Below are 8520 nucleotides of genomic sequence, written 5' to 3'. Positions count from 1 at the left end.
AATTGGTACAGATTTTAAAAAAAAAGTTTGTAATTAAAAAGTCCCTTTGAGTCCTTGAAATCATAATGGTTTAGTTGTTAGTTTGTATCCTTTGCAATGTCAAAATTTGCACGAGTTCTTGATGAATGGCCCCAATTTGCTTTTTCACCAGGAGCTGTCTTCCAAGATGATGGGTGTAGCAGGGGAGAATAATTTTCTTTGGATCATTGCAGTTATTGATCCATATTGTTTCTCCCTTTACTCAAAAGCAGCTCTTGCAACACGGCTTATTTGTGGATTCCTATGTCTAGTCCCATTGTGTCTCTAAGCTAGAAATTGCACAGACAACCTCTTAATGTCCAATATGTGGATTTATCACACATGGATGAGTTAAGAGGAGATGCGAACTCTTGGTTTTGATTCCTTTGGATAAAATAACTTCAGTACAAACAATTTTGATCATTCCACGGTGGGTCTTCTGGATTTGCCTCATTTTGTGATCTGATTACTATGATGCTCATTTCAGGTCAGTATTTGTCCTGTTGTGATAAACATTTTAGTCCATGAAATGTCTCTTGTATAACAATCAGAATTTGGAAGTTTAAAATTCGATAATCTGTATATGGTTAGGTACATGGATGGGAAGGGTTTAGTGGGATATGGACCAAATGCGGACAATTAGAACTAGCTGAGTGGGCAGCATGGACCAGTTTGGCCCAAAGGGCCTGTTTTCATTCTGTATTATGACTCTATTATGTCATCATGGCACAAATACTTTGAAAGTAGAGAAAGTGACACAAAAGCAGCTTGCATGACAGCATAAGAGCCTGAGGATATTAAGCCATGTATTGAGATGTTTGGTATCTTTAATGATTAGTGTTGTACCTTGATTAATATTGGGGCAGATTTAGGCCACTAAGGAGGTAAGAGACCAACTTCTAATTGTTTAAAGAGGTTAATTGAGTTCCTAAGCAATCGCACCACTAAATTGATATTTATTAAAGCTATGCCTTAAGTGATTGCTTACTTCAATTTGTAAACAACAGATAACTAACAAATTAACTGATTCAGAAGAAGTAAATGTGAACCATGATACACTGCTAAATTGACAAGATGGATTCTTGGTTAGAGCCATGAACACTTGGGAGAGGAAGAGAAATTGCTAGATAATTACTCCTGAGTTCAGCCTATCATCGTAGGAAAGGATAGGTGCTTTGCTTTCTCATTAAGGGGATGAGAATGTCAACCAGACATTGATCCTGTCCAATAAGTACATGGTACTGTACTGCATACCACTAAGAATGAAAAACACTGGAAAGGACAACTAGAATTTGGTTCTTATGGAAGGCTGATTTAAGGGAAAGAGATGCATAGGAGAAAGAGGGATTTTATATTTTAGGGGTAAGAGTATTGTTTGCAGTAGGGATTAAGACCCTGGAGAGTGAGGATGTGAAGGCCAAGGTTATCTTGAAATAACTGAGAAAATGTGGAAGGGTCCAAATGTACACTTGCACATGCAATAAGTGTGTTAGATTTTGGGTACTAAAGTCAAAATATTAGAGTTTATGTACAAACCTACAAAATAGGAACAGAAGTAGACCATTTGGTACCTCAAGTATTTCAGATATTCTGAGATCACAGCTGATTTGTTTCAAATTTCCACATTCTCCTTTACTCCCAATAAACATTATTCTTTTGCCTTAAAAATAGTTAATGACCCTGCTTTCCCAAAAGGGTGACCCCCCCCCCCCCCACTTTTGAACTGACCCACCCTGTCAAAACCATTCAGATCTTGTATGTTTCAAATCTTCCTTCACTCTTTTAAACTACAGTGGAAACAAGGCCAGCCTGTCTAATATATCCTCATAAGACAGCCCACTCGTTCTAGTTATCACTGTATAGTAAACCTGCTGAACCACCATCTTTTTTTTTAAAATAAACAGACCAAAACTGTGCACCCTATTTGAGATATGGTCTCATTGCCTACTTTAAGTGAAGAACAATATCCTTTTTATGGTCCATTCTTTTTGTGATAAAGGATGGTATTTATTAGCTACCTTGATTGTGTGCTGTATCTCCATACTAATTTTTTTGTGACCCATGCATTGGAATGCCAAAATCTCTTTGCACCTTTAAATTCCAAAGTAATTCTTCACTTAAGCAATGCTCTGCTTTTTCAATCTTGCTGCAAAAGTGAACTTCACATCTTCTCAAATTATACTTCTTTTACCAGATTTTTCCACAACTAACTTGTTTTAGCAACGCATGTTCCTAGCTGTCTTGGTGCCAACAGTGAATTTAACTACTATGCCTTCACTCCCCTTGCCTAACTCATTGATATAATTTGTTAGAAGTTAAGGCTTCAGAACAGACCCTGGTGTAACTCCACTTGTCACATCCTGCCAATCAAAGACAAATTAATGCATACTGTCTGTTTACTGCCAGACAGCCAATCTTCTGTCCAAGCTAATATGGTACCTTCTATACAATGAGCTTTCACTTTCCACAATAGCCTTTGGCCTGGCCCCTTATCAGCATCTTCTTGGAATCCAAGTATAGTACATCTCCAAGCTCCCCTTTTGCATAATTAATGTTACTTCTTTAAAGAGCACCATAAAATTGATAAAACATGACCTACCATTGACAGTGCTATGCTGAATCTTCCTGAATGCCTTGTGTTTTTGGAATTTTTCTAAGTGCTCAGCTATAATCTCAATTCTAGCACCTTCCCCACAACAGACGTCAAGCTAACCGGCCAATTGTTTCTTGGTTTCTGCCTCCGTTCTTGAATAGAAGAACTCTATTTGCTACTTTTCTACGCGATGGAACCTTTCTTGAATCAAGCAAATTTTGGAAAGTTAATACCAATATCTAGCTCATTAGCAACGACTTAGAATTCTCAAATAGTCTTTCTGGACCTGGAGGCTTCTCTCCCTTGCGCCTTCTGATTTAAAGCTATTATTGGAATTGTTTCCTATCTTCTATTGTGAAAACAGCAGCAAAATATTTGTTCATTTCCTTATTATCTAATATTAACTCCCCATACTCATTCTAGAGGGTCAACACGCACTCTCTTTTCTTTTTAAACAAACTTGCTATTTGTTATTTATTCCTAGCTAAATTACTCACACTCTTGAATTTCTCCTCTTTGATTAAAATTTTTGTCATTCACTGCCATTCCTTATATTCTGACCTGCCACTCACATTTGCATAATTATATACTTTCCATGTTACGTTTGATGCTTTCCCTAACTTAGTTAACTACAAATGGTAGGTCCACCCTTTAGAATTTTTCTTTAATTCATAAAATCATAGAAATTTACAACATTGAAAGAAACCATTAAGTCCATTGCGTGCCAGCTGAGAAGTAGCCATTTTGCCTAATCGCACTTCACTGTTCTTAGTCCATTGCGTTGTCGTAATTTCAAGTGCACGTCCAAATATTTCTGCATCTACCACCTTTTTAGGCAGTATGCTCCAGAGCCTACTGCCCGATAGTTCAGAAGATTTCTCCTCAAGTCCCCATTAAGCCTTTGTCTTATTCTAAATCAGTGCTATTTGGTTATGGACATCTCAACCCAAAGGAATAAGGCTTTACTATCATTTAAATTGCTTGTAATTCTATACATTTCAATGAAGGCTCCCCTCAGCCTTTTCCTTTCCAAAGAAAACAACCCAAGCCAATCTTTCATCATGGACAAAATTCTTTAGTCCAAGCTACATCTTAAATATCAGTACTGTTTTTCTAATGAAATGGCGTCTTTCCTGAAATGCAGTGACCAGAAATGCACGCAGTATTCGAGCTGTGGTCATGTGCAGTTCCAGCATAATTTCTCAGTTCTTATATTCTGGGCCTCAAATAAAACAAGTCAGATATTCTACATGCCTTCTTTTCATCTACTTGTCCAGCCATATCTAGGCTTTTTGTATGTGCATTCCAAGATTTCTCAGAACTTCTATCCTTTCCACTGTTCTTGTGTTCCTCTGCCTTGTTACTGTTCTGCAAATGCATTAGGCATCTCTAGATTAAACTCCATATGTCACTGTTTCACTCATCTGACTAGGCCATTTGATATCTCCCTTCAGTCTACAGCTTTCTTCCTCATTATTGATCAAATGGCAATCTTTGTGTCATCTGTAAACTTTTTAATCATGACCTCTATATTCAAATACACATCACTGTTTAGAATTCAGAATATCACAAAAAATATCACAAAAATGCTTTTCGCTACCTGCCTCTGGGCTAATTTTGGATCCAACTTGCCACTTTGCTATCAGTTTCCAAACTGTAATGTTATTACATTAACTTTGCTTTGACAAATTCCCAGTTCTATCCCAGGTGGAAACATTACTGCAGGCTGACCAGAACCCTGGCTTTGACCAAGATCCTGACAGAAAGGATAACTTGGGTGTGGGTAAGATTTTAAACTAAATCCATGTTTAGGGGGATCTGATAAAGATTATAGAAACCTACTGAAAATCAGGAAGTGAGTAAAGGGCAAGCCAAATGAAAAAATAAGGAAAACACAAAAGACCAAGGATTGGATAAGGTCCCACAGTATAAAGATAAAATAACCACTAAAAGCATGTTTTTTTTTGTTAGAAAATTTGGTGCAGCAATGTATATAGCTTTCAAACCACAAATGAACTTGAAACAATTTGTAGAGTGATTCAGATGAAGAAGACATGCCTGACTATACAATGAACAAACTGGTCGCTAAATATTGTAGGATACAATCCATTTAGGAAAGAGAGGAGGTGAAGTATTTGAATGAGTTAATGATAACAAAGATAGATACAGAATTGAATTAAAAGATGAGGGATTTATCACCCTATTAGGACTACCAAATCATGGACAAGAATGAAGGAAGCAATATGTAGCATGTCTGAAGTAAGTTATAGTCATACGAGTAATCCATTCCCCCTCACATCTGCGCCCAGATCCATACATATATATATACACACACACACAACCTGTCAGGAAGAAATATGCAGTCGTGTTTATTAACTCCTAACTAGAGGTCAGTGGTGATAATATTTTTGCCCTTCTAGTTCTGTTTGTCCATCAGCAATATATTTCAAAAAAAAAAGATGCATATCAACAAAACTTGGTGCACTGTGTATGAACCAAGGAAGAATTGAATGCTTTTTGACAAAAGTGAGGATCCAGACCCTGACTGGACAGCCCAGTTTTTTCCAAAGCATGTGTTAACATCGGGAGATAAGATAAATTGACCTTTTTTCTTGGGTATTGTGGGTTATTTTGCTTAAAATGGTGTGATTGTCTCAGATTTGTCTCAGCTGTCAAAATATGTACCAAGTGTTCAGAGCAGGTTGTTGGATGTGGATTGGTTTGAAGCGTCCTCAGTAAGATGGAAAATTTTAATAAAAAGATGCATTTTTCAGCTTTGTAGCATCGACAAACAGAGGAATGCTTCAAAGAAGCATAATTGTCATAAAATTGAGTTAATATAACATGGCAATGGTATGTGTTTGATTGAATACCCTCTTCACTAGTTTGTATAAACATTGAATTCAAATTAAGGGAAGTCATGTTAAATTTGTGTGGGATCGTAGTTAGGTTGCATACTCTGCTTAATTCTCATCTCAACATTATAAAAAATAAGGGACATTGCAGCACCAGAAAATATGCAAAAAAGATTTATGAGAGCTGAAAGATTATTACTATTGGGAAAGATAGAACAGTTTTGGGCCTTTCTCTTTAGAAAATAATTAGAGGAGAGACTTGATCATGTCTTTTAAGTTTGTGAATGGTCTTGATAGAGTAATTGTGGAATGTTGCCACTTGGGCAGAATGAAACACTCGGGCTATACATTAGTACTTATAAATTCAATGTGGAGATAGAGAAATTTATTTATTGAGGAAGGAGTAGTGATTCAGGCAAATAACCTGGATGCTTTCAAAAGATACTAGATAAGTGCATGAAAGAAAAGGGAGTAGAAAGACATAAAGGTTGAAGTGAGATAAGTTGAATGCAACTATGTGTGTCTGCACTTTTAGATCGCAAAGCCCATTTCTGTGCTGCAAGGGTTTAAATTCTTTGGAAATATTTTAAGTTTCTTACGCTATTGATTGTATTGAGTTGCAATTTTGGAGAGACCACAGTGGAGGTTTACCAGCATGATATCAGACATTAAGGAAGCCAGATATATTGAGCGATTCAAACAGCTAGAATTGTTCTTACAGAAGAGACTGTTAAGGTACAATCTAATGTACGTATTCAAATTTGAGGGAGATACTGTTTCCTCCAACAAATGGGTCAGTCACCAGAGGTCATAGGTTTAAAATAATTAGCTAAGTAAGTAACTGGGTAATGAGTTGTTAAGATCTTTAGTTTATCACCTGGAATTGCGGGAAACTGGAAATAAAATTGGGCATTTACTTGAAGAGAGTTTGTAGCTTTTTCCAGAAAAATTGAGGTGTAGGGAAAATTGGATTGCAGTTTCAAAGCTGGCACAAGTGCAGTATGTTGATTGGCCTCCTGTACTGTAAAATTCAATGATTCTGTCAGGAAGATCACTTCATTTTGTCTCACACCACCATATACATTTCTTTCTTAAAACATTGATCTCCAGGTATATCCTCTGTGTTGAATGGGAGTTTCATTTTATGGAGGAAATGTATTTTGCTCCATCCTCCGTTCACATCAGATGGTTTGAGTCAGTGGAATGAGCAGCAGACCATATTGAGATAAATAAGAATATATTTTGAATGTAATGTTACCCATTGACAGACACCTCACAGCAGTGAACAATTAGTCACATTACAGCTCAAATACTGAGGATAAGTTATTGTGAAGTCTGGAAAATATTATTCTTTACAAGTTTTGTCATCCTCTAATATTTCAGAAGATCAGAGTAGAGTAAGCCCTACGGGGCTTCACAGACTGGTCTTTCAAAATCCTAGCATTGTTTGATTTCACTACCACATAGGAGAGACATTCAAACAGTTTTGAGGCTATATTCTGCATGAGATTGCGCAGATTTCCAACTTATATTCTGACTATTTAGACAGTGGGATACCTGGACCCAGGCCTAACAGTAATGTACATTATTCCACCTACAAAGCAACTATTAACAAGGTTTGTAATTTCAAATAGATTTTTCTTGTGATTCCACTTATAGATATGAAAAATCTTAACTGTGGTCCATTTATTCAGGAAAAGCTGTAACATTTTGTTAGTCTAAAAAATGAAATGGATCTCTATCTGTGCTGATGTGACTGTATATTTCACATTTTATGATGTTATCTCTCGAGTTCACTTAAAAGAAGTAATCTGGTTCATTGGCACAGTTGCAGAACTTAAATCCAGGCAAGCCTTTTGTTGTTTGAAAGTAAGACATTAATTGGTCTTTACCTAAATGAATGTGCGTCTTAACGAACATTCACACTCAATGATCTAAGATATTTGTTTCGAAATACTACTCCTGAAGGATTTGATATGGACCTGATGACCTTCAGTTTTTTTTAAAAGTCAAACCGTTTGGACATGTTATAACACTCTTCTATAGCCATCACAAGCTGAGGTCAGACTTGAACTTCACCCTTTTGGTAGGGATACTGCTACTGTGCCAAAAGAGCTACAGTAAAAGTAAGTCATTCTCAGTCCTGAGGGATGTGCCTAGAAAGAAGATTTATTCTCAAATTGTATTTATCCAAGACATTGGCATAGTTTCTCTACTTTAAGATGTGAGGTTTTGAATGTTACATGTTCTTATTAAAAATGTGGGAGGAATGAAGCTTCTAACTCAGTACACCAAGTAGGGTGTGTGATCTGCATTTAGAATGTGCCTGATTTCCTCTAGCAGATGTAAAAACCTGAAGATGTTTAATCACATTATGAGTGGCAGGCATCTGTGTCAATAAAAGGTATTCCAGTTGGGTTAATCTCAGCAACAAGAGTTTTACAAAATTTCTGTGCACATATTTAAGTAATGAAATGTATTCATCTTGACAACTGGATGAGAAGAGAAACATCAGTGAGACTTGTCAGAGCTTGTGTTTAGCCAGCTACATTTAAAGAAAGGACTAACTAAGGCATTTCACAGCCAACAAAGTGCTTTGGAAGTGCTGTCATTGTTAGTTAGCCAAATATACTAGCCAGATTGCAAACAGAAAAGCCCTGCTAAGTGCAGTGAGGTCATTGACCAGTCCACCTGCTTTGGTGATATTGGTTGAGGTATAAATATTGGCTGTAACATCAGGCTTCTTTGCAAAATGTGCTATGGCCTGGTTTGCATCAATCTGGACAGGATATGAATCTGTTTAAAATTTCACTTGAAAGATGATACCTCCAACAATGCAGGGCTCTGCTCCTTCATACAGTATTGAGTTATCAGTTTGAATTATATGCATCTGGTATGGAGTTTAAACATGTAACTTAGAAGACACAATAAGCACAATCAACTAATTCAAGCTGTTACAAGTTCCTGGTACGTGGGAGAATTCCAGAAGTAGCAATATTTGTTGCTTTGGTAAAACTGGGAGGCTGGAAAATTAAGATTTTAAAAAAGCTAGAA

Source organism: Rhincodon typus, chromosome 14, assembly GCF_021869965.1.
Source record: "Rhincodon typus isolate 14 chromosome 14, sRhiTyp1.1, whole genome shotgun sequence".
Classification (NCBI taxonomy): domain Eukaryota; kingdom Metazoa; phylum Chordata; class Chondrichthyes; order Orectolobiformes; family Rhincodontidae; genus Rhincodon; species Rhincodon typus.
Note: the sequence above shows the minus strand (reverse complement) of the source record.